At 42.9% G+C, this 27,871-nt stretch overlaps 1 protein-coding gene across 2 annotated transcripts in view; it reads right to left on the bottom strand.

The window, feature by feature from the left end:
- FYN (FYN proto-oncogene, Src family tyrosine kinase) overlaps positions 1-27,871 on the bottom strand; it is a 256,607-nt gene that overhangs the window by 117,707 nt on the left and 111,029 nt on the right. For both annotated transcript variants that reach the window (XM_075340043.1, XM_075340042.1), the window contains exon 3: positions 10,509-10,575. The gene's annotated coding sequence lies outside the window, so the exon portion shown is untranslated. The remainder of the gene's footprint in view (positions 1-10,508; positions 10,576-27,871) is intronic.

Genomic DNA, 27,871 nt, shown 5'->3' with positions numbered 1-27,871 from the left:
CGTGCTTCCCTGCGGATGAAGAGACACGCAGACAAGAGACGTCTGGACCCTCCGTGTTTCTCTCCTGGAGATCTAGTCTGGCTTGCTTCCAAGTACGTCCGATTGAAGATACCATCCTACAAGCTGGGTCCTCGCTACATCGGGCCGTTTAAAGTCCTCAACAAGATCAATGAGGTCTCCTACAAGCTACAGCTCCCGGCCACGATGAGGATACCCAACTCATTCCACGTCTCCCTGCTCAAGCCGGTTGTCCTTGGTCCCTTCTCCGCTGCTGCCAGTTCGTCTCCTCCTCCTATTGCCGATGACGACATCTATGCGGTAAGGGATATCGTGGCCATGAAGACCGTACGGGGTCGACAGTTCTTCCTGGTGGACTGGGCAGGGTATGGTCCTGAGGATAGGTCCTGGAAACCCCGGGAGAATGTGGGTACTCCGCTGATCCGTGCCTTCCTGTCCCGGTTGCGGGGAGGGGGGCGTGGGGGGGGGGGTACTGTCACGCTCCCCGGGTCCCCTGCGCTGCCCTCCGGCTCACCTGTCACGCTCCCCGGCTCCCCTGCCTCGCTTCCCGGGTCCTCGGTCCGGTCACCGCCGCTCCCCGGTCTCCAGCATCCATTGCCGGCGCGTCCCCGGCGTCCTGGTCCCCGCTCCCGGCGCCCGTCGGCTTCTCAGCCCCAGCCCGGCCCTGCTGCTTCCTCCTCGCAGCTTCCTGCTCTGGCTTCTGGCACTCGGGCCGCGCGCATGCGCATTAGGGCGCGCGCACGGTCATTGACCCTTTCTTAAAGGGCCAGCGTCCATTAACAGGAAATGATGCAAACAGGTACAGGGTATAAAGGGGTTTAATGTCCAAGGGGGCGGGGCCTGATCTTCGTGTTTCTTAAGCTAGGAGTCAGGTCTCCTGGTGTCTCTGTGATATACTCACCTATCTCTCTTGTAGAGCCGTGCCTGCCTCGCCATCCGGTCCTGCCGAATCCCGAACCCCGAACGCTGTCCATCTGCCATCCTGACAGTCCGTACCATCTCGGATCCCTGCGGTGACCCGTCATCTCGCTCCAAAGGTTCCGGACCCCGCCTGACATCTTCTCGGCTTCCGAACCTGAGCTGCGTCACCCGGACTACCATCAGTGACTCCGTGGTCCCAGGGACTTCTCCGTTATACTCGTGTGCACGGACTGCTCTGCTGCCTATAGTGCTCCAGCTACCGGACCCCTTACCACCATCTAGGAGTTCGGCCCAGTGGATCCACCTCCTGGGTCTGCCCGTCCACCTGGCCCTGACAGCCTGAATATGCACCCAGAGCCAAGAGCAGTTCTGGGTGCATATTGCTAATTCCTGCCTAACCGTATTTAGAAAAAGTATTTCTAAAGATCGTATTTTATATGATAATGAGAGCGAGGATTAGTCCTGAGGGCGTTTCTGCCCTTAGCTAGTCGGCCCACATAGCATGCTAGCACGCCACCGTGGATGTACTAACATGCTATTGAATGCGAATTGACACGCACATACCTCACTCTTGATAGCGGCTGGCGGAGGATCATGATCTGGAGTCCCCGGGACTTCCAATCATGTGTACTAAACTGATGCTGGGTGTAACCTTCCCGGCTTCAGTGAGGTGCAGAGCGCATGACCAGAAGTGCTGAGGACCCCGGATCATGCACAGTGCGCCTCCATCCTCTGCCGGCCGCCATGAACAGTGAGGAATGTGCAGCATCGCTGCCCATTCATTAGCATGTTAGTACGCCCACCGGGCAAGGTTTGGCTTACCCACTCCAAAGCCCTGGACTACCCCAAGATACAAGTACAAACGCTTTCTCCTGTATTCTGAATGCCATAAAAAAGACAAACAATACCAGAATTGCTGATTTTCCAACATCCATCCCCACAAAAACATTATATAAAGAGCTTGCTCACAACAGCGTATAACACGGACGAATGTAATGTGAGAAAAAAAAAAAGGGATTGCACTAACACCCTTGTTATTCAATGTGGCAGTGCAAATCTGTAAAAAAAAATTCTCAGCTGTATATGGCATGAAAGAAAATTGCAGTATGCTACAAATGGACGCGTGAATTGAATGAGCTTCATATATTTAAATCTATGGGTGCACGAAAAAAATCGGATGCCACATGGACCATTCTGAAGCATAGGCCACTGTAAATGGTCCTGTAAATGATTGTAAATGAATAATAGCTGCTGAGAAAAAAACAGATTGCACATGGATGACAAGTGAGATAAAAATCTTCTTACTATTTTGGGTGAAAATTGGACCAATTTTTAATGTGAGCGTACCCTAAAATTTATCCAAAAATTGTATGCACCCAAAAATAGCAACAGTGAAAATTACAACTTGTCCTACAAAATAGAAGCTTTCAAACAACTCTGTCAATGGAAAAATAAAAATGGTATGGGTCACAGAATATTGCACCTCCTCTCCCCCCCTTAATTTATGAAAGATCAGATTATTTTTCTGTAAAAGTAGTAAAACATAAAAAAATTATAAATTGGGTAATGGCATTATCTTACTGACTTGCAAAATAAAACTAATTTGACAATTAAACTAAATAGTGAATGGTGTTTAAAGTATAATAATTGATTTTTCTTTTGTAGTTTCCACCTACCAAAAAGTGCAAAAAAAATAATCCAAAAGTCGTATGTATCAGGCAATGGTACTACATCTTGTCACCCAAGAAATACACCCTCATACACCTCCATTGATAGAAAATGATAAAACCCGTGATCCTCAGACTATAGCGACACAAAAACAAGTGATTTTTCCTAAGAGTATTTATTGTACTAAAGTAATAAAACAGAAATAAGACCATATACATTTATTATCGCCATAATCGTGCTGACCCACAGAATAACACACACTTTATTTGTGAAGCAAGTGAATAGTGTAAAACGTAAAAAACAAACAATGCAAGCCCCCGTTCTTCCTTTTTGTGCTGACATGCGTTTCCTGTAACTAATCTAGGTCAGTATCATTTATCTTCTATTTGATTGCCTTCCTCATCAACTAAGAAACAAGTTAGGGAGGAGGTGCAGGGGAACGACACTCAATAAATTCCCCATGCAGTACAGATTCATCTCTAGAATGATTTACAAACATTGATTGCCAATCCACTACATAGACTTCTCACTCATGTTGTATAAATTCAGAATACTCTTCAATGGAAAAATAAACACTATAGAAAAGAAATAACAGAAATAATGTACCCTGTTGTAAAAGAAAAAATCCTCTAAAGTTGTTCTGGGTAAAGTGCGGCCCATCGGCCACATCCAGCCCTATGGCTGTTCCAGTCCGGCCTGAAGACCGAGACAGTCGAAGGCTGAAAATAGTGGACAGCGGGCCGCACCATGCCCTCCACCGCTGCCCGATGTCACCGATATTTGCATCCTAAGAACGCATTGGTGGAGAGTGGAACCGTTGGCTCCATCTTCCACCAATCAGTGTGAGGCTCAGCAGATGCAATGATGTCACATCATTGTGAGTGCTGTGCAGAGCGTCAGTGCACCCGAGTATAGATCAGTGTGCCAGGGGACCGGGAGCAAAGTGAGTATGTGCTGTTTTTTTTTAATGTGTATGGGATGTTTGCATGTATGTAAGAGGCTGTGCGGGGGTTCTTAATGTATATAGGTGGGCTATGTGGGAACAGAAATGTATATAAGAGGCTATGTGTGCTCATATGGTATACAGAGCTATGTGGGGGCTCAAATATGTATATACAAGACAATGTTTGGATGCAGAAATCTATATAAGAAGCTGGGCTTATACTGTATACAGGGCATTGTGGGGGGCTCAAAAATGTATATAGGAGGCTATGTAGATGCTCAGAAATTTATATAGGAGGTTATGTAGGGGCTCATAATGTATATAGGAGGTTACGTGGGTGATAATACTGTATTCACAGCTATGTGGGGGTTCAGAAATGTATACAGGAGGATAGGCTATGTCGGGACACATACTGTATATAGGAGGCTATGTGGGGGCTCATAATGTATGTAGGAGGTTAAGTGGGTGCTAATACTGTATACAGGGCTACGTGAGGGCTCAGAAATGTATATAGGTGGCTCTGTGGGAGTGCAGAAATGTATATAGGAGCCTAAGTCGGTGCTCATACTGTATACAGGGCTGTGTGAAGGGCTTAGATGTGCTCCTTAATGTATATAGGAGGCTATGTGGAGGCTTAGAAGTGTATATAGGTGGCTATGTGGGGGTGCAGAAATGTATATAGAAGCCTAAGTTGGGGCTCATTCTGTATACAGGGCTATGTGGGGGCTCAGAAATGTGTATATGAAGCTATGTGTATGCTCATAATGTATATAGGAGGCTCCTGTGAGTAATAACCCCTCGTTAAAGACCATAAAAATTAGCACTAAAGTAAAAAAGCTGATAACTCTAGAACCTTATGGCAGATGGAAAAATAAAAAAAAGAAAAAAAGAATACTCAGGGGAGCAGTGAGAATAAACTAAGAGCACAAACTGGTCACTTATCACCTGTTGACAGGTCCTCTTCAAAGACAGCAAACATCAGTCTCAGCAGCTTTTAAGGCCTCATGCACACGTTGAATATTTGGTGATTTTTTTTTTACCTCAGTATTTGTAAGCCAAAAACCAGGTGTGGGTAAAAAATGCTGAAGTGGTGCTCGTGATTCTATAAGGCTACATGTGCACGCTACATTTTTTGTTGCGTTTTTTTGGCTGGAGTTTTGTTGTCAGAACTTTCTGACATCTGACTTCCCAGCAAAGTCAATGAGAAGTCAGATTTGCTGTGCGCACGTTGCAGTTTATTTGTCAGAGGTTTTTTTGTCAAACCCTTTGTGACAAAAAAGATGCAGCATGTTCATTCTTCCTGCGTTTTTGGCAACATTTGTCACAAAAACGCAGCAAAAACGCATGGTGTCAAAAACGCACCAAAAACACACCTACATTACAGGCGTTTTTATTACATTTCCAGGCTCTCTCTGATAAGGTGCAGTTTTGGTTGCAGTTTGTGTGCAGAAAAAACGGCAGCGTGCTCATGTAGCCTTAGGGCTCGTGCGCACGTTGCGTACTTATATGCATTTACGCTGCGTATTGCACTGCAGCGTAATAGCATGCGTCCTGCGTCCCCAGCACACTCTATGTAGATTGTGCATGACACGTGCGCACGTTGCTTTTTTGAACGCAGTGATTTAGGTGCTAAAATTTTGACCCAAATCCGTGCGTTCATAAAAGCAGCATGTCAATTATTTGTGTGTTCTGGATGCAGCTCTGACTATCTATGGTGAGGTCAGCAGCCAGAGCGCATGCAATCGGCTTTTTTTAGCAAAAATACTGCATTCATTATGCAGTGTTTCTGCAGCGATTTGAAGCGCACATGTGTTGTCAAATCGCTGCAGAATATTCAGCAGTTACGTGCGCCCTTAGGGTTTGCTCACACTGGCGTATAACTCCGATGAGTGCAATGCAAGCAAAAAGGGACTGCACTCAGACCAATGTAATTCCATGTGGCAGTGCAGATTGGAATTTTTTTTTTTCCCTGCTTTATTCACCGTGAGGAAAAAATGACAGCATGCTGCGAGTGGACGCATGAATTGGAGGAGACTCGAATATTCAATTCTATGGATGCGAGGGAAAAATTGGATGTCACACAGACCATACTTTGCCATCCATTTTTCAGGGATACGTTACCATTCTGTAGAACGGTTTAATGGTCATGTAAATGATTGTTGAATTATAGTTGCTAAGAAAAAAAAATGCATTACATACATCTTGCACACAAATGGCATAATAGAAAAAAAATTGCACACGGATTACACTCACATTACATATGGAACACCACATGGATTTCACTCATCCAACTTTTCTGGATGAGAATGGGACCAATTTTATATATGTTAGTGTGAGTGTACCCTCATACTTTTCCTGTGATTGTCCCACTCCTTGTTTTGGCTTACAAATACTGAGGTAAAAACTCACCAAATACTCAATGTGAGCACATGGCCTTACATATACTGAGGTCAAATACTCACCAAATACTCAATGTGTGCACAAGGCCTTACATATACTGAGGTAAAAACTCACCAAATACTCAATGTGAGCACATGGCCTTACAAATACTGAGGTAAAATACTCACCAAATACTCAATGTGTGCACATGGCCTTATATTAATGGGTGAACCAGAAGGAGTAGGTAGTATGTACCTTAGGTAAGGCAGGGTGGGCATTTTTACTCCCTATGTGGAAGAATGAATAAATTGAATTTTGACAGCCAGGTAGATTTGCATATAGTTGTAAAACGTCATAGTCCCACACCTTTCCACATTGTTTTGACTAGTCAAAGGGGCGTTGTTTTCCCAGACTAGGTGGCCCTCTTTCCATGTCATCACGCCCCTTTGGGCGTAATAGCATGATTTGCAATAGCTGGCTTCATCGCAGCTGCTGGAAATCTTGCACGTGCGTGCATCGGAAAAACAGCTTCCGCAGTGCGCTTCTTTGAAGCAAGGCCTCGTACACCCGACCTCAGAGGCACTGATTCAGCTGAAATATGCTGGGTGCATGCGCAAGATTTTGATGAGCTCCAATGACACCCACAGGAGCATTATAAGATTTAAGAAGGGATGACTAGTTTGGAGAAATGACTAGTCAAAGGCCTAATTAGCATAGGAGCAGCGCACTTTAAAAATCCTTTAAATATTGATATTAGTATATATTATTATTATTTATTATTATTATAGCATTATACAGGGCTGGTTAGGCTGGGAACTTTGGCATACACATGTGAATGCTGCTGGGTTGGAGGGTATGGGGGTCCTGACAGGTTCCCTTCAAGCTCATCCTCACATAAAGACAACACAAAAGTACTAGTGGAAAGTGTGACAAATGTGTGTGGGTGCAAGCCTGCCTTTGATGTTCAACTGTTTCTTATTGTGTGGGTTTTAAAGACAAGAGGCAATAACAGCTATTACAATATATTTTATTTCACACTGTAATAATTTGTATATAGCTAACTGCAATATGCCTGTATAATACAGAGATAAGTGATAATGTAAACACTTTAGGAAGCATTTCCTTTAATTATGTTGACTAAAGCAGAATTTACAACTGTCTAGCCTGTATATACCTTTTCTTGGAAAGATAAAATAAGCCTTGGTTACAAGCTCTGTTTCTTCTGCATATAGTTTAGATGCTGTTTACATACTAGCATCCATTTCTATTTCTACAGTAAAGGTAGGATGGCGATTTGTAACTAGATTAGAGTAGCACATTTTCTTCAAAAGTGAATTAGGTAACATTTTCTAGGTGTCTTACACACTGATCTTGGCTTGAAGCCACACATCAAAGCTTCAGATGATGACAGATCTATAAATAAGTACCCAAGATAGCTGTGCCAGGCAACATCTATTGAAAGCGTACAATCAATACCCTATGAAAGCTGTACCAAACGTACAGCTCTAACTCACTGAGGTCTTAAAGAGTTGTAGAAATCCACTTGACACCATCATAGAGTAACCTCAGATCTTTCCTACTGTGGGGTAGCACTTCCAGCTTTCATGTTCAGTCTAGTACTTTAACTTCTAATTACATTGATGACTGAATCAAATAAGATCAGATCGCACATATCTTGAAATACTATGAAAATTTAGATATGAGTTGTCTTGATTAGTAGGCTACCTGGAATTTATTTTTCCCCTGTGGTTTAGGATATGTTTGTAAAGTTTTTTTCCTTATATTTGTGTGTAAGAATACAAATTCAGCCAATTAAAATATGTTCTTGTTAGTGATGAGTGAGCCCTGCGATGCTCAGGTATTTGGTACTCGTAACGAGCAGTTGGACGCTGGGATGGGCAGTCTAGTGTACTTTGTATAATAGAAGTCAATGGGGAACTCGAGCATTTTACCAGAAGATCTTCCGGAAAAATAGTCGAGTCCCCCATTGATTTCCATTATACTCAGGTACACGAGTTGTGACCATCCAAATGCTCGTTTCGACTTCCCAAGCATGGCAGTGCTCGTTCATCACTAGTACTTGTTGTTAAACTAACATTGATGATAGAATAAAAGTACTCAATTATAATGTAGTAACAAATCATTGTCAGCTGCAATAGCACTTTCTTAATATGCAGTGAGACCAAACCACTGTCATCATAAAATCCAAACAGGTTGCCTCATTAGGAAACTACATCGGTAGCACGGATTGGCATGGCCTGCTCACCCGAAATAAACAGCCTCATAGGCATATATGAACCTGTCAAATTCAGGTCAGAGATCTGCGGCTAGTCCAAACATCGCAGTCTGTGCACAACCGTGAAGACTGTGATTTCTGCCTTATATGGACTTTTATTACGAAAAAGTCAAAAGGTGTTTTTGTTTTAAAGGGAACCAATCATCAGGATTTTCGTACATAAGCTAAAGCCAGTACTATACTGGCACTATCAGGCAGATTCTCTACATACCATTAGTGGTCAGCTCGGATGTTTAGGTTTTCAAATCCAAGAAAATGTAAACTTTAAAAAATCGTCAGCTTCTTGAGTGACAATTGCAAAGGAGCAAATAATATCTGGATGGGTATTCTTATGGATTCCTGCCCCAATCTAATCGCTAAGACAGGAGACCAGGCAAGGGGAGAAGAGACTGTTTTGCAACTCCCTCTGGCTTCTCCCTGTACAGCTTGTACTGTATGTCTTATTTCTCCATAGTCACAAATAGGGAGAAAACAGTGGTGTGGGTGAGCCAGCTTTCTGAGCTCTGCTACATCTACAGCTTAGAAAACTGATTGTATCACAACTGCTGCACATGCACAAGTCTCATTTCTTACACTATGCTGCTCTCAGATAAGGTAAAAAAAACACCTGGTGACAGAGTCCCTTTAAGAACTGCAGTACTGAAGAGGATGAGTTGTAATACAGGCTTTAAAGCTTGCCATACAGCTTTTGTCCAACGGTTGTCTTTCCCGACTCCCTCAAGGACATGAACATTTCACAGCCTAGATGTTAATGGGGAGAGTGGAGTAAGCAGCTGTCAGTCAGCTATGATGGTGGCTTATCTCCCGGAAAACACAAGAGTTGGGAGTTTAAATTCAAACTGCCATACATAATATTCCGATGGAAAGTCGTGTGGCTGCCAAACACTAGATTGCCAGACCGGCAAGAGTGCTGGATTTAGATTACTTCGATCTAATGTGTATAAGGACCTTAATACATGATGATTCCCCATCGGATGTTATCACTGCCCAATGGGGCCCCCATTGCCTTAAAATCTGGTCTATTGGGTGCAGTCTTGGTGTCCAACCGGAAAGTGTTAACTTTGCATATTATATATAGCATATGTATTTTAGCTATACTAACACAGAAATAAAGCACCCCCGTCCTCTTCATTACCTCTGAGAGCACTACTGTCCTATTAAAGGATGGAAAAGATGATGCTCAGTGACACATCTTGATTAGTGATGCTTGGAAACATTTATTGTTACGATTATGTTATGCCAGCCACCTCTAATGCACAACTTTAAGACAGGTGCATTTAAAAAAAAAATGGAAGTTTACAAAATGCCCACAAAGTAGCTTCTTCCCCACCACAAGTTGGCGGAGTTTCCAGGCTCCATTCAATGGCTTTGGGGTTTATGGTAGCAGCCGAGCACTGTATTTAGCTGTCTCCATTGGTCAGTGGTAGATGATGCTCTATTCAAGGTTCTCCTCTCAGTGTTAGTGCAGTGAGAAGACAGAGGGGGCTAGGGACCCCACGTGGGGACCTCAGTAATCAGACACGTATCACCTATCCTGCAAAAAGACAACTTTGTCACCAAAAAATACTTGTAGTTATATATTCTACATGGCAATTTTATTTTTCTGGATGTGTGTGTGTGTGTGTGTGTGTGTGTGTGTATGTGTGTGAGAGTGTGTGTGAGAGTGTGTGTGTGTGTGTGTTTGTGTGTGTGATTGTGTGTGTGTTTGTGTATGTGATTGTGTGTGTGTTTGTGTGTGTGTTTGTGTGTGTGTGTGTGTGTGTGTGTGTGTGTTTTGTAGGGTCAGGACTCAGTGGAAGTTCCCTGTGAAATCTGCTTTCTTTTTCCCTCTGTTTACATCAAGACAAAAGTCAAGAAGGATACACGTTAAAGCAATGGACTCTCCCGAGTGATGATGATACCTACTTTTTGTATACAAGGGTGCATTTAGTGATCACTAGACTATCTTATCCTCTTATCCATTAGTTTTGTAGCAGCATCGTAGTTAAAGGGGTTGTCTTCTTTCAGAAATTACTAATCACTGAGTTCAGCGGCTCTGCCGGTGTAGACGGAGTACTCCGCTTAGTGCTGCTGAGCTCAGTGATTGGCTACCGAGCTATAGACACGACATCAGCGCTATAGGAAAATATCAGATATTGGGAGTAATGTCCACTTTGTTTTTTTATAACAAACTATGCCCGGGGACCGGTATTTTCTCTAAAGCAATTATACTATACATATGCTGAAAAAATAAAAGCACACATAATAATAAATAGTAATCTTATTAAGAAAGTTGCTACTTACCAATATTTCCTAAACTACTACAACTTGATTTCACCACATTTCTTCACGTGCGACTGTAGTAAAGACCCTGGAAAAAAATACACACATTTATTTTTTATATTGCTTTCACAACCCATTACTTGCTTTCACATGAGTAAGCAATGTTTTCTGTAAGAATAAACTGAAGCAAAAGAAGCTCATTCATAATTCATTCATAAATCAGAGCATATACACAGCTAGCTTCTCTGCAATCTAATTCTATTTCATTGACACTGGGAAAACACAACTGGTCGGTAAAAAAACCTGACCCATAAAGCCGCTGAGGAAAGTGACCTTTTTTAATGTTATATCCGATTACTTTCCAAGGGGCAAGTGACAAGGATGTTGGCTTATTTTGATAAAAGTGCTTAGGATATCACATTAATATTCCTCACCTTATATTACAGCTTTTGAATGGTGGTTTACTTTAACCTCTGCATGTCACAATACAGTAATACAGCATACCATGTGTAAACTGTTTAAGCATTTCTACAGATGCAAACAAACATACAAAAAAAACATGTTTTGGTAGTATATTAGATTCTCAAAGTGCTTTTCATGCCTTGTTATGTAGTGTGTAGATAATGTTAAGGCCCTTCATACCCATTTGACTACAATCATCCAAACCCACTGATTTATGATAATTTCTCTCACAGAATAACTAAGGCCTTTTTCACACGTCCGTATTTCTGGTACGTGTGACATCCGTTTTTTTTCACGGATGTCACACATACCCATCCATATTATTCTATGGTCTAACTCACACGTCTGTGTTTTCATATGGACCATGTAGGACACACAGAAGAGATCGATAGTGTCGACACCTGCGGTAGCGTGGGTTGCTTAGCAGTGACTTCAGGAGGTCATCCAAGTTCCCAAGGAACTTAGATGACCGCCTGACATCACTGCCAAGCGACCCACAATACCGCGGGTGTTGCGGCAGTGACATCACAGGTTCATCAGAGTTCATTGGGAATGCCAATGAAACCATGACGTCACTGCTGCGGCTGCACACATACTGCTGAGGGTGCCTCTGCGGTGAGGTCATCTCAGGTCACTGCAAGGAAGCACACACAGCAGAGTGTGTATGCCTACAGAGGCTATTCTCCCAATCAATACGGAACATTCTGTTCTCTATTGAATGTGCCAGCGAGTATTGGATTGACGTGGGCCTCCCTAATTGGATTATGGCGGGCCAGGATTAGGGCTTTGACAGGGAAATAAATTGGAAGAGACTTGTCTTTATTAATTTTCTCTTTTTATATCTTTTTAGGTTCACATTTGGGTAACGTCGCGGGACCTCGAATAATGGCAGACCTTTTGTATTTTTAAAAAATAAATTGGTGAACATGGGTTGGAGTTGGGAGTTTTTTGTTCAAATACATTTTTCTATTCTCCTTTCAACTACTGCATTAGTAATGGGGGTGTCTGCTAGACGCCCACTCATTACTAATACCAGGGCTTGATGCCAACTGCCAATTTACAGCTGGCATCAACCCCACAAATATTACCCTGTTTGCCACTGCACCAGGGCAATGGGAAGAGCCAGGTCCAGTGCCAGAATTGGCGCATCTAATGGATGCGCCACTTCTGGGATGGCTGCGGGCTGCTATTGTTAGGCTAAAAAGGGCCAAATAACCATGGCCCTTCTCACCCTAATAATATCAGCCCCCAGTAGTTAGCTGTACCTTGGCTGGTTTTACAAAAATGGAGGGGACTCCACATCATTTTTTTAATTAAAAAATAAAAATGCTGCAAAACAGCTATCTGTCTTTATCTATTGAGTTATTCTATCTGTTCTTTCTTTCTTTCTTTCTATTCTATATGTTCTTTCTTTATATTTCTCTATCTATTTTATCTGTTCTATCTATTTATATCTATGATGTTACTGGCTTTGCACATCTTTTACACATTAAAAAACATTCATTTCAGTATCATGCATTTTTTTTAACTGGTACCAGTCACATGGATGTCACGCGTATGCAAACAAGGATGTCACAAGTATGACCATGCCGGTGCATGTGTCACGTACGTGTGATAGAGGCCTAAGAAAAAGTACTGGGCTCTACGTGTGAGCTAGAAAACACTTTTACAATATAAGCCCCTTAAGTCTCATTCTCATGTTCCATAGACTTAAATTGTAAAAGCCTGGCTCATGCATACAGCCAAGTGTAAGCCGGCATTTTCCAGCACCATAGACTTACATTGTAAAAGCCTGGCTCATGCATAGAGCCCAGTGTGATCTGGCATTCTACAGCTCCTTAGACGTACATTATAAAAGCCTGGCTCATGCATAAAGCCCAGTGTAAGCTGGCATTCTCCAGCTCCATAGACTTACATTGTAAAAGCCCGGCTCACACAAAGAGCCTAGTGTGAGCTGTCATTCTCCAGCTCCATTGACTTACATTGTAAAAGTCCAGCCAGTGAATAGAGCCCAGTGTAAGCCGGCATTCTACAGCGCCACAGACTTATATTGTAAAAGTCCATCTCACACATACAGCCAAGGGTGAACTGGCATTCTACAGCTCCTTAGACGTACATTATAAAAGCCTGGCTCATGCATAGAGCCCTGTGTGAGCCGGCATTCTCCAGCTCCATAGACTTACATTGTAAAAGCTTGGCTCATGCATAGAGCCCAGTGTAAGCTGGCATTCTCCAGCTCCATAGACTTACATTGTAAAAGCTTGGCTCATACATAGAGCCCAGTATAAGCTGGCATTCTCCAGCTCCATAGACTTACATTGTAAAAGCTTGGCTCATGCATAGAGCCCAGTGTAAGCTGGCATTCTCCAGCTCCATAGACTTACATTGTAAAAGCCTGGCTCATACATAGAGCCCAGTATAAGCTGGCATTCTCCAGCTCCATAGACTTACATTGTAAAAGCCTGGCTCATACATAGAGTCCAGTATAAGCTGGCATTCTCCAGCTCCATAGACTTACATTGTAAAAGCTTGGCTCATGCATAGAGCCCAGTGTAAGCTGGCATTCTCCAGCTCCATAGACTTACATTGTAAAAGCTTGGCTCATGCATAGAGCCCAGTGTAAGCTGTCATTCTCCAGCTCCATAGACTTACATTGTAAAAGCTTGGCTCATGCATAGAGCCCAGTGTAAGCTGGCATTCTCCAGCTCCATAGACTTACATTGTAAAAGCTTGGCTCATGCATAGAGCCCAGTGTAAGCTGTCATTCTCCAGCTCCATAGACTTACATTTTAAAAGCCCGACTCACACAAAGAGCCTAGTGTGAGCTGTCATTCTCCAGCTCCATTGACTTACATTGTAAAAGTCCAGCCAGTGAATAGAGCCCAGTGTAAGCCGGCATTCTCCAGCGCCACAGACTTACATTGTAAAAGTCCATCTCACACATACAGCCAAGGGTGAACTGGCATTCTCTAGCTCCAATGACTTTCATTGTAAAAACCCAGCTCACACATAAAGTCCAGTGTGAGCCGGCAAGTCAGAATACAAGTCATGTGCCCAAGACGACGATCTGTGAGTATATTACCGCACTTACACTAAACTATTTACACAGGTTTAAAGAATAAAACATTTCATGGAAGTGCTTTTTTAAGCCAAATACATTGATGCTGCATCAGATATATGCTATTCCAGCCATTTAAAAAACAAGCGCCTACCCAATGAGTATTTTAGGCCAAAAGATTGACTAATTTATTTTCCCTCCTACTCTGACATGCGTATGATGTTATTTATACATGCTGAGTAGGCAGCATGGCACACGACAATGGCCAAATAATGTTGCTTTATCAAAACAAAATGTACTGCTAATAAACTACTTATCAAACATTCTGAAGATGGATTCTACTAATTTATCACTGAAGTACCCCAAAACAATAGACAGTAGTGGGGTGAACAATCGTTTGGCCGACAGCTATAGCTCTAGAGTATCCCATATACGATGACACTTGGCTCCTCTGTCAGTGGTTTATTGGTCGTCAGAAATCCAATTTGCCGGATCCTTGTCTCTTATGATATCATCTGCTCGGGAAGAGTTGGTAGGCCCCCATACATTGTTGTCTGATTTCTCCCGATATCGGCGTGGCGTAGTCAAACTTTTAAGGAGTAACTGTCATAAGAAACTTTGTAATATTCTGTATTTTATCTTGTCTGATAAAAATATGTTACAAGATTGCTTATTTTCATGTGTATTATTTATTTCCAAAACAAGAATTAAAATGCCGAATACTTGTTAACATTTCTCACCTACTTGTTTTACTTGTAGTTCCACCCTTCTCTGGCTCCCTAAAACCTGTCAATCGAAGAAGAAGGGGCTTGGTGGGCGAAGAGATACGTGGAAACCAAGCTCTTAAATGTTTGGCCATGCCATATTCACCAAGTACCCTTAAAACCATATGGTAAATGCTGTAAAGAATGAATTGAAATACCAGGATTGTTATTTTTTCCTTATCGCACTTCCACTTAAAAATCAAAAGAAATCATACCATGGGGTCCAAAATACTACTAGTAAGATCTTAAGCTCACCCCGAAAAAAAACAAGCCTTCAAACAGCTCCAATAATGAAAATAAAAAGTTTTATGTCAAATTTTGTTTACAAAGTTATGAATTATTTATTTTTTTTTTTTTAAAGAACAAAATATAGAAACCACTGTGAGACTGTGACCGGGGTTATCTATGACGGCCGGTATGTCTCGCCCCGGTTGTGCTCACTCCATGATAGAAAGTAAATCCACTATAGGGTTAATGCTGTTTCCCTACAGGCTGAAGGAAGGGTTAAATAGAATCAGGAACAAGGGCAGGTGTGCCGGGTGTGAGGGAGTGAACAGAACTTCCTGAGCTTTCTGCTGGAGAGGCACATGTATTTTGTTATGGACTTTTGTTTGGACATTAAAACCGTGTGCTGTGAACCTTAATGCCTGGATCCCGTGTCTTCTGCTGCGCAGCCGACCGTGCTACCTCACACCACATATGTTTGATATGTACGTGATCATATTCTTAGGTCACTTATACCACAAAATAAAGACAGGTGCAGACGAGTGTAGATTTTCCTCATCCGAAAGACAGGGCACAATTATGCAAATGACACTCTGATCAAAGTCTGACATGTGCATGGCCTCATAGAGTAACATTGGTCCCAATGCTATACGTTGGTTTGTCGGATCAGTTGGTTTGTTGGGTCACCCTCGACTGAAAATACACTTGTCTGCACCTGCCCTAAATGTCATAAAAACACCACCAAATTACAGAATTCAGGAACTATGGAAATCTCATTCTTCTTTTACCACCATTTCAACACACTTAGAACTTCTATCTCTCAGTACAATATATGGTAAAGTGGACAGTGTCCTGCAAAAACAAGCCCTCCCATATTAAGCTGAAGGAAGAATAAAAATGTTATGGTTCTTAGACGAAAAGAAGGAGGAAGAGAAAAAAGGCTCAGATCAGAAGAGTTTGAGCAATTCGGAATACAATCAAGCTAGTGAGTTGAGAAACAGATAAGGGTTCAGTGGAAGCGTAATACACATAGTTGTGAAGGGTTGAGAAAAATAATGGTCAGAAAACTGACAGGCAACCACGGGTTAACAATGTGATAGACAATTAAATAGACAATTTAATAGATAACGGTCATATACAAGATATATTTATGTACACATCATGGCAGAGTGGTTAGTAACAAAGCACTGACCGCGCTCACATGGCTGAATACACAAGACACCAAATCACTGACCATAGCTATGCCTGTACTGAATCAAAAACATAACCTCTAGGATAAGAAAAAAAATCGCTATTGATTGTAAATTATACATGCACCATGGATGGGGCCAACGTAGCATTGGTGCAACCTGTGCACAGGGGCCCAAAGCAGAAAGTAACTCATGTCACAGACACAGAAGGGATGCAGAATGATTGTAAAGGGACCGGATACACTTCTTGCAAAGAGGCCATATTATGTTTTTGACTGCCCCGTGCTGACCAGAATCTTCTCATTTTGTCTACTGGAGAATACATGGAATAGTTTTTTTTTGTAGTTCAAGCTTCTCAAATTTTCTCTGCCATGGGAACAGGCATAGTAATGAAATAAACAGGAAGATGACTGCTGTCATTTTCCTCCATCATTATGAACTCATGATGAATAGAGATGAATGAACTCTAGGTTCGGTATTCATACTAAAACACAGACTTTACACAAAAAAAAGAGTTCAGATTCGGAGTTCGGGTGCTTTATGTATGAACACACTCACGCGAGCATCGTTGTACTCAGGTACGCTTGGTGCTCAGACCAGAGCGAGCCACTTGCAGTGCTTGAATGACTCACACTGGGGGGAACAACAGCGCGATAAGGTGTAGTGTGCACCAAACAAAAAAAATGGAAAAACCCTGCTACCCGCTCCTGGAAGTGATCTGTTTATGTCTGGCTGTATATAGGCGGAGACCCGAACTGCTCAATTAGTGACTTCCATTGGGGTTCAGGTCAAGTTCAGGTCCCAAACCGATCTAAAAGTCCGGCTGAACCCGCTGAAACGAACTTCCACGGGTCTACTCATCTCTATTCATGAAAGATCAAAATCAGGTTCAACTACACTACGGTCATTCTAAAACAACCCCATCTGCTCCTGCACATTACTGATACTAAAGGCCCCGTCACACGCAACGACATATCTAACGATATATCACCGGGGTCACGGATTCCGTGACACACATCCGGCATCGTTAGCGACGTTGTTGCGTGTGACACCAAAGAACGAGCGTTAATGATGGAAACTACTCACCAAATTGTCAATCGTTGACACGTCGTTCATTTTCAAAAAATTGTTGATTGTTGAGGTCGCAGGTTGTTCGTCGTTCCTGAGGCAGCACACATCGCTACATGTGACACCGCGGGAATGACGAACTACAGCTTACCTGCGACTGCCAGCAATGAGGAAGGAAGGAGGTGGGCGGGATTTAACGGCCGCTCATCTCCTCCCCTCTGCTTCTATTGGCCGACCGCTTAGTGACACCGCTGTGATGCCGCACGAACTGTACCCTTAGAAAGGAGGCAGTTCGCCGGCCACAGCGACGTCGCTAGGCAGGAAAGTCCCTGTGACGGGTCTGAACGATATTGTGCGCCACGGGTAGCGATTTGCCCGTGACGCACAAACGACGGGGGCGGGTACGCTTGCAAGCGATATCGCTAGCGAGATCGCTGTGTGTGACGGGGCCTTTAGAATGGTCTTTAGATAGGTCCCTCACATTCTAAAATGTAATGATGCCCACAGTGATTAGCCTAGTTCCCTAGCTACAGTAGTTAAAGGGTAGAGGTACCTAGAGGTATTCCCATCCCCAAGATCCTATCCCAATATGTAATAGGTGTAATAATAAGAATGTTAGCAAATACTTCCAATTAGAAATGTAATATAGTTCTCCTGATTCACTATGTCACTTACCTCATGTGCAGGTATGGCAGTAGCTTAGGTATCCATGGTTATGACCATTAGTAACTAACTGTCCCCATATGTGTGGCTGTAACCACGGAACGGATACCTAAGCTACTGTAATGCCCTGCACATAAGGTAAGTGACATAGCTTTTCAGAAGAACTATACTACATTTCTAATTGGAGGTACTTGCTAATATTCTTATTATTACACCTACTACATACTGGGATAGGATCTTGGAGCTGGGAATACCTCTTTAAATCACTAAAATGAAACATGATAAAGACAAGGTGGGTGAGAAAAATGTGACTATGAGCCATAGTGTATCTATTTTGACACTTGAGTAATATATTAAATAGTGTGTTCCCTTTATGTTGCTCTGCCTTAGGTTGAGTCACTCAATTCTGTGTTAAAATCCAAGTGACTCATAGTTGTTCTCAAGGCAAAACATCTTCAGTGACAAATATAGAACCCTGGAGATGAGTGAGAGCATAAAACCAAACTAATCTTAGAGGTAATGTCACCAGGTTTTTCTACCTAATCTGAGAATAGCATAAATGCAGAAACGGAAATCCTGATTCCAACTATGTGTCATTTACTGGGCTGCTTGCAGTAGTTCTGATAAAATCACTGATTAATCAGCAGTAGTTTATCACTATAGGATTAGTAAACCTGCTGCCATATTGTCCTCCAAATTTATGGGCTCTGTATATACCTGCCCTCGCCATTTAGAACTGGTAGATCTGCAGCAGAGAAAACAGTAATTTTATCAGAACTGCAGCAAGCAGCCCATCAAGTGACACACCACTGGAATTTATGTCTCTGCCCCTATACCATGTTGCTCTAAGATGAAGTAGCAAAAACCTGGTGGCAGATCCCTAAGAGACATTTAGGGAATCTGCCACCAGGACAAACCTATTAGATGCGTTGTAGAAGATAGATCACAGGTCAAAAGTTTGGACACACCTGTTCATGTAATAGTTTTCCTATTTGTGATTGGAAAGTGCACATTGCAGATTCAAAGAATGCCAAGGGGATGTAAATCTCTCACTGGAGTCAAAGAAGGATACTTTGAGGAATCTAAGGCTATGTGCGCACTAGTGCGTTTTTCCCGCGGATTTACCCGCGGATTTGCCCCGGAAATTTCTTGAGAAATGTCTGCAATCTTTGTGCAGACATTTCCCATGAAATTCAATGAGAAAAAAAAATAGCTGTGCGCACTGTGCGGATTTTTCTCAAGAAAATTTCTTGAGAAAATTTTCTCGAGAAACTTTCTTGAGAAAATGTGCATGTCCATTAATTTCCGCAGGTACCTGCGGTATTCCGGGGGTATTCCGCAGGTAGCAATGATGTGCGGTATACCACCGGAATAGCCGCGAATTACCTGCGGTAATGCTCATCACTGCCTGCGGTTTTGCAGGAAGCGATGTCATTATGCCAGGAAGAGGAGGCGGAGCAGAGTAAACACAGACGTCGCACTCCCTGGACACCGCACAGAAGCACTTCCGTGCGACCTCCAGGTGCCCGTGCAGTGTGTGTCCTGCTCCGGCCTCGCGGCTGCCTGCACTGCAGAGTGTCAGTGTCTGCCCGCAGTGTCAGCAGCCTGTCACGCGGCAGCGCAGGCAGACACTGACATCCTGCAGTGCTGGGAGCCGCGGGGATGACGATCGCTGCTGTCAGGAGGTGAGATCATTACCTGCTGTGACGATCTCCTGCCTCCTGACGTCAGCGCTGTCATTGCTGTCTATGCCCGTCTCGCGAGCGGCCCGAGACTGTCACTAGCGGTGACGTCACGGGCTCTCGCGATACTTCTGAAGTCAGTGACAGCGTTGACGTCAGCAGTACAGGAGATGATCACAGCAGGTAATGATCTCATCTATGCTCCTGATGGCAGCGCTCGGCATCCCCTGCAGTGACCTGGGCTGACCTATTGATGTTAGCTCAGGTCACTGCATTGCTCTCCCAGCCAATGGGGAACATTCTGTTCTTCATTGACTGGGACAGCGACTATGGTATGGATCGCCGTGCCCCCCCCCCCCTTATTGGATTACGCCGGACGTGGAATTGATTGTGCTCTTTTCAATAAATTGGTTAAAGAGGGAATGTTTTGGGGAGTGTTTTTTCAAATAAAACTTTTTTTGTTGTCTATTTTTTAATTATTACTGACTGGGTTGGTGATGTCGGGTATCTGATAGACGCCTGACCTCACCAACCCCAGGGCTTGATGCCAGGTGACATTACACATCTGGCATCAACCCCATATATTACCCCGTTTGCCAACGCACCAGGGCGCGGGATGAGCTGGGGCAAAGCGCCAGGATTGGCACGTCTAATGGATGCGCCACTTCTGGGGCGGCTGCGGCCTGCTATTTTTAGGCTGGGGAGTGTCCAATAACAGTGGACCTCCCTAGTCTGAAAATATCAGACCCCAGCTGTCCGTTTTAGCTTGGCTGGTGATCCAATATGGGGGGGACCGCACGTTTTTTGTTTTAAATTATTTATATAATTTAAAATAACAGCGTGGGGTGCCCACTGTTTTGGATTATCAGCCAAGGTGAAGCTGCCAGCGGTGGTCTGCAGGCTGCAGCCGTCTGCTTTACCCTAGCTGGCTACAAAAAATGGGGGGACCTCACGTCGTTTTTTTTTTAATTATTTATTTATTTTATGGCTAAATACAAGGCTAAGCACCCTTTAGTGCCACATCAAAGTCACTAAAGGGTGCCAGCTTAGAAAATGCAGGGAGGTGGAACATTATATAGGTTTTTCTCATCTATCTATCTATCCCTCTATCTATCTATCCCTCTATCTATCTATCTATCTATCTATCCATCTATCCCTCTATCTATCTATCCATCTATCCCTCTATCTATCTATTCATCTATCTATCTATCCCTCTATCTATCTATTCATCTATTCATCTATCCATCTTTCCCTCTATCCATTATCTGTCTATCGATTATCTTTATTATTTATTGCAGGGACAAACCTGCGGTAAATCCGCGGTAAATCCGCGGTAAATCCGCGGCAAATCCGCGGCAAAACCGCATGCGGATTTGGTGCGGATTTTTTCCGCAGGTCCGGAAATCTTTCACTGGCAGAAGTTTCTCAAGAAATTTTCTTGAGAAACTTCACATTTCTAGTGCGCACATAGCCTAAGGTTTACTTCTTGTTTCCATATGTGTGTCTTTGTGGTTTTGCTGTCTTTGGTCTGAATCTACAATGTATAGATTCTAGTAAGAAAAAAGAAAACCTATTGCATGAACAGTTGTGTCCAAACGTTAGACCGGTAGCGTACACAACTAAATGCTCCTGCTAATCTATGCCCTATGCCCCTATCTATGCTCTATATAATATATGTAAATTAATCTGAAGACTCAATGCCACATGGTCCTTCCTGATTAATCAGGTATACAGGTACAATATTTTCATATAATGTACTCCTTAAACTGGACTGGTTCCTAGAACAAGGATTCAGTGCCTGGGCACAATCATTTTTTCACCCTACATCTGGTATCAGGGGAGATTCAGGTGACCCCAGATGGTCATCTGACACTGATCACCCGATGGAGCTCCTGCACGTAGAAAAACAAGAATGGAAATTTTCTTCACAATGTGAAATTCTGTGCTCAGTAGAGCCCCAAATATTAAATGGATCTGATATGTCAGCTAATAAAGTACAGAACAATTTAAGGCCATGTTCACACCAGCATTGCGTTTGTATGGGGATTGATGTACAAAATGGATCTAGTGCATCACTGATGCACACTTAACCACAGGAACTCCTTGGATTATTATACCTTTCCAACTAATATGAAGATTTTTAAATATTTTCCACTTCCTCTGTTCCCCCATACTACATGACACTCTCTCTGTACTCCCCCATACTACATGACACTTTCTCTGTCCCCCCCCACACTACATGAATATTATGGGTTCCATCTGGGTTCTGTTATGTGTAGTTTGTAGAACATAAAGAAGTTCTGCATGCTTCACATCTTCTTCCATTATGAAAACTTACACGGTGCCCATACGAACGCCATCACAATCCATGAGGTCCCTCTGCTTCCAATTCCATCAGTTACGTAATGGTTCAGTTCTGCATATTGCGCTTTTTCTTCTGTTCTGTCAACAGAACCCATTAGTCAACATAATAATCAATGCGTCATTCGGCTTCTGTTTGCGTCTGTTATGGAACGGTTCCATTTTGATTTTGTTTTCTTTGACCAGTGAAAAGACAAAGTGGCCAGAAGTAGTGTGAATTCATCCCAAAGTTATTTTCACCCAAGATTTGTGGCTTCCAATACAACAGAAGTTGGAACACTCTGTAGGTCCATCATCGGACAAATAACGCCTCTACACAAGAGAACTCACTAACTTGGTCAGATACCAGTAGTTTTCGTCATTTTTACAGGGAGGCAAGCACGGCACGCAGCATACTATGGTTTCTGCCAAAACTGACGATGCAGGCTCCAATCACAGCCACGGATGGAAGTGTGAGAACAGCCTAAGATCTCAGCAACATAAATCCAAGGTAAAATACATAATGAAACACAATCTGTAACAATAAAATGTGTAAGCAGACACAAAAATATTTGCACGTCTCCAGACATGAGTGAAAGACAGGAACATATGGACACTATGTTTAGCTTATTTGTTGTTCCATGTATACAAGAGGAAGTGCTATTTGACAGGAGAAAGGGTTAACCGTGTGCGTAGATGAGAAGATGCCGCCCTGCTGTGGGTGAAAGAGACCTCTGCTGCATCAGGCCTCTGTGGACCTTTGGGATGGGATTGAAAGCAGTGAGATTTCTGCAGTCACATCTGGATGAGGAGGAGCTTGCTTTACACTTGGGTAAACTATGTGGATGCTTGATCTCATACAATCTAACATCGGATGCGTTAGACCCAGACGGTGGCAGAAAAATGTATTTATATATGAAGCAAACCTCACATCTGAAACGGAAGGAAACCTAAAAAGCAGGGGCAGCTTTTCCAACCTTCAACCAGCTATCATTTCATTTAAATGCGTATAACTACTCCAGATACAGAATTTATTTTATCTGCTTTATAGAGCTGGACACCAGATGTTGTGACCTCTATGTGATATACAGTATACAGTCATGGCTGAAAGTGTTGGAACCCCTGAAATTATTCCAGACAATGAAGTATTTCACCCCAGAAAATTATTGCAACGACACATGGTTTGTTATACACGTTTATTTCCTATGTGTGTATTGAAACAACACAAAAAACTGTGAAAAACAGCAAAATGAACAGAATTTCACACTAAACTCTAAAAAGGGGCTTAACAAAATTGTCGGCACCCTCAAATTAATATTTGGTTGCACACCCTTTAGAATAAATAACTGCAATCAATCACTTCCTATAACCATCAACAAGCTTCTTACACCTCTCCAGCTGAATTTTGGACCACTCTTAGGGGTACTTTGCACATTGCGACATCGCTACTGTGATATCGTCGGGGTCAAATCGAGAGTGACACACATCCGGCGCCGGTAACGACGTCGCAACGTGTAAAGCCTAGAAGCACCGATAAACGATCGCAAAAAACGTCGAAAATCGGTGATCTGTGTAGTGTCGGTCATTTCCATAATTTCGCTGCAGTGACAGGTACGATGTTGTTCCTCGTTCCTGCGGCAGCATACATCGCTGTGTATGAAGCCGCAGGAGCGAGGAACATCTCCTTATCTGCGTCCCGCCTGCAATGAGGAAGGAAGGAAGTGGGTGGGATGTTTACGTCCCGCTCATCTCCACCTCTCCACTTCCATTGGCCGCCTGCTGTGTGACGTCGCTGTGACGCCGTACGACCCGTCCCCTTAGGAAGGAGGCGGGTCACTGGCCAGAGCGACATCGCAGGCCAGATAAGTGCGTGTGAAGCTGCCGTAGCGATAATGTTCACTACGGCAGCTATCACAAGAGATCGCATCTGCGATGGGGGCGGGGACTATCACGCTCGGCATTGAAACAATCGGCTAGCGATGTCGCAGCGTGCAAAGTACCCCTTAGTTACAAACTGCCCCAGGTCTCTCATATCTGAAGGCTGCCTTCTCTCAATAGCAATTTTAAGATCTCTCCACAGGTGTTCAATGAGATTTAGATCCGAACTCATTGCTGGTCACTTCAGAACTCTCCAGCATTTTGTTTCATTCATTTCTGGTTCGTCTTGATGCATGTTTGTGGTCATTGTCATGCTGGAAAACCCATGACCTAGGACGCAAACCCAGCTTTCTGTCACTGGGCACTACATTGCGACCCATAAGCCTTGGTAATCTTCAGATTTCATGATGTCTTGTACACAGTCAAGGCACCCAGTGCCAGAGACAGCAAAGCAACCTCCACCATATTTGACTGTAAGTACTGTATTCTTCTCTTTGTAGGCATCATTCCATTTTCGATAAACTGAATGTTGTGCTTAACCAAAAAGCTCTATCTTGTTTTCATCTGTCCATAAGATGTTTTCCCAGAAGGATTTTTGACTTAAGCATATTTTGGCAATCTTCATTCTAGCTTTGTTACATCTCTTGTCAGCAGTGGGGTCCTCCCGTGTCTCCTTAATAGTGTTTCATTTCAGTCAAATGTCGATGAATAGTTTGCGCTGACATTGATGCATACTGAGGTCGCAGGACAGCTTGAATTTATTTGGAACTTGATTAAGGCTGCTTATCCAATATCTGGACTGTCCTACGGTGCTACGGTGCAACCTTTCATTATTTTTTTTATGCCATCCATGTCCAGGAAGATTAGGTACAGTGCCATAGGTTGTAAACTTCTTGACTATGTAGCGCACCTTGGACAAAGGAACATCAAGATTTCTGGAGATCTACTTGTAACTTTAAGATTGTTAATATTTTTCAAGAATTATGATTATAAAGTCCTCAGACAGTTCTCCTTTCCTATTTCTGTCCTTTGCTAAATGTGGCACACACAGATGCATATTGCCAATATTGAGTCGACTTTTAACTAATTTCAGGTTGTCATTTTAATATTGTCCACACCTTTTACTTGACACAGGTGAGTTTGAGCGAGCAACAAATGCTTGAAAAAAAGTTCTTTACCCACAATTTTGGAAAGGTGAAAACAATTTTGTCTGGCCCATTTTTTGGAGTTTTGTGTAAAATGATGTCTAATTTGCCTTTTTTCTCAGTTTTTTCTTGTTGTCCCAATACACACAAAGGAAATAGACACATGTATAACCTAACATGTGTAATTGCAATAATTGTCTGAGAGAAATACTTCATTTTCTGGAACAATTTCAAGGGTGCGACCACTTTTAGCAAAGACTGTGCATATATCATAAGTGAATATCGTGTGGTTAGTGGCCACTTTCATAGTGTAGGCCATAGAATTACCCACATCTAAAAACCCTATGGCTTAGAAATCTTTACTGCTGAAAATCAGTGTATTATATTCTTATGTTTATCATCAGAGCTGTTTTCTGACCATGTCGGACTGGGTTGACGCTTGTATATTTTTGCACAGTGTTTGTTTTGTGTTTTTCCTTATTTAATTGGTTGGAGTATTTTATTTATTTCCACTGCACATGAACTGATAACAGCTGCAGCGGTTCTTTAATGACATGTTTTTACAAGCAATTTCCACTTAAAGAAAAAGAAGGGAGCAAACATTGTGGAAACACCTCCATAGAGGTCTAATAAATGACCTTTTGTTTAAATCATCTTTTTGCGTTAAATGTAATTTTAATTTTCTTTTTCCAATGTTACGTTCCATATCACAATTTATATTACAAATAAAAATGAGAAATGTTTTTAAAAAATCAGCGTTTTATCAGTAGGAGATTTTTACTAGAGGACTTGTCATGCGCCATGTTGTCCTCCTGCTATGTATAACCACGTCATCATCACTGATTGGCAAGTTTCTGTCAATGTACATAGAAAGCTGCCAATCAGTGATGTGGGTAGGGTTATACAGAGCTCAGCATTCAGAGAATTTCAGAGATGTTCTATATGATTACAGCAATATTGGAGTTTATGTATTCATTAATTGCGGTGTGCGGACGTGCCGTGTATTATTATTATTTATTATTATAGCGCCATTTATTCCATGGCGCTTTACAAGTGAAAGAGGGTATACGTACAACAATCATTAACAGTACAAGACAGACTGGTATAGGAGGAGAGAGGACCCTGCCCGCGAGGGCTCACAGTCTACAGGGAATGGGTGATGGTACAATAGGTGAAGACAGAGCTGGTTATGCAGTGGTCTACTGGACTGAGGGCTATTGTAAGTTGTAGGCTTGTTGGAAGAGGTGGGTCTTGAGGTTCCTCTTGAAGCTTTCCACGGTAGGGGAGAGTCTGATGTGCTGAGGTAGAGCGTTCCAGAGTATGGGGGATGCACGGGAGAAATCTTGTACACGATTGTGGGAAGAGGAGATAAGAGAGGAGCAGAGAAGGAGATCTTGTGAGGATCTAAGGTTGCGTGCAGGTAGGTACCGGGAGACTAGGTCACAGATGTAGGGAGGAGACAGGTTGTGCATGGTGTACTGTATTTATATGTTTGTATATTAATCTTTGTTCTGAAGTCTCAGGGTATTAATGTGGTGAAGATGAGATTGTTTGCTTCCTGCTCACTGTCCAAGGCTTCTTCTGACCCAGGCAGGACTGCATCCTGTTTCCTAGAAGACTCCAGGCAATGGGTTAAACTGATCAGACTTTGCCGAGATGCCACAGATGTTATGCAGAGTCCCCAAAAGGAACATTCAGCCATGAAGGATTGAGCACAATTATCACAGTAATAAAGACTACAATGCGCTTCTGTTATAAGTCTTGTCAGAGACAGAAGAGTGTTTTACGACAGACATCTCAAGTTGTAACCCTCCACTATACCATTCATTAACCCAAAGGGGCTATGTTTTATGACGCTAAACACCTCCAGAGAAATCAGTATCTCTTTCATTTTGTTAGTGGTAACGTAATTTGCCATTAGGACACAAATACAGAATCCTGACAAATCTCCAACCTAACCAATCATGGAATGGTATTACTATTCAGAGTATACTAGTCGTAATTCTGACCGGTATACAATCGAGTAAAACACTACATTATAGCATAAAGTTTGATGAGCTGACTATTACAGTGGCTATAAATGGAAACGATCATTTATATTGGGAACTCTATGTAATTCTGCCCAGTTAATGAAAACTAATGTGTACCTTCCAACGACAGTCTTCTGGGAAATTAATTAGAGCAGGAAAGCCAGATATTACACGACTCTTCTTGATATATTGTCTGGACTCCTATTATATTAGATACTTTAATATGGTGATCAAATATTTCATTATCATTAAAAGTATATAAAGTATGAGTAGATCCACATAAGATTTCCCCTAATGTGTACAGCACTTCTATACCATGTGGTTCTCCAATGATGATTGCAGCCAAAAATGTGACGACTTTTGGCGTTTTAACGCCAATCCCAGTCAGCTCTGCTGGGTGGATCTGCCAACAACAGGCTGTCTACCTTACGCCAGGAGTCTTACTCCAGTTCCTGCACGCCACCTGTCAATGAATCATGCTACTCTTAGGGGTACTTTTCACGTTGCGACATCGATACTGCGATATCGTCGGGGTCAAATCGAAAGTGACGCACATCCGGCGCCGGTGACGACGTCGCAACGTGTAAAGCCTAAGAGAGAAGATGAACGAGCGTGAAACAGTCAAAAATCGGTGATCTGTGTCACGTCGTTCATTTTCATAATGTCAGTGCGTCCGCAGGTACGATGTTGTTTGTCGTTCCTGCAGCTCCACACATCGCTGTGTGTGAAGCCGCAGGACCGACAAACATCTCCTTACCTGCGCCCACCGTCCACCGGCAATGCGGAAGGGAGGTGGGCGGGATGTTTACATCCCGCTAATCTCCGCCCCTCCGCTTCTATTGGCCGTGTGACGTCGCTGTGACGCCGCACGACCCGCCC

The sequence above is a fragment of the Anomaloglossus baeobatrachus genome, chromosome 3, assembly GCF_048569485.1.
Source record: "Anomaloglossus baeobatrachus isolate aAnoBae1 chromosome 3, aAnoBae1.hap1, whole genome shotgun sequence".
Lineage (NCBI taxonomy): Eukaryota > Metazoa > Chordata > Amphibia > Anura > Aromobatidae > Anomaloglossus > Anomaloglossus baeobatrachus.
This window is presented reverse-complemented; position numbering and strand designations above follow the sequence as displayed.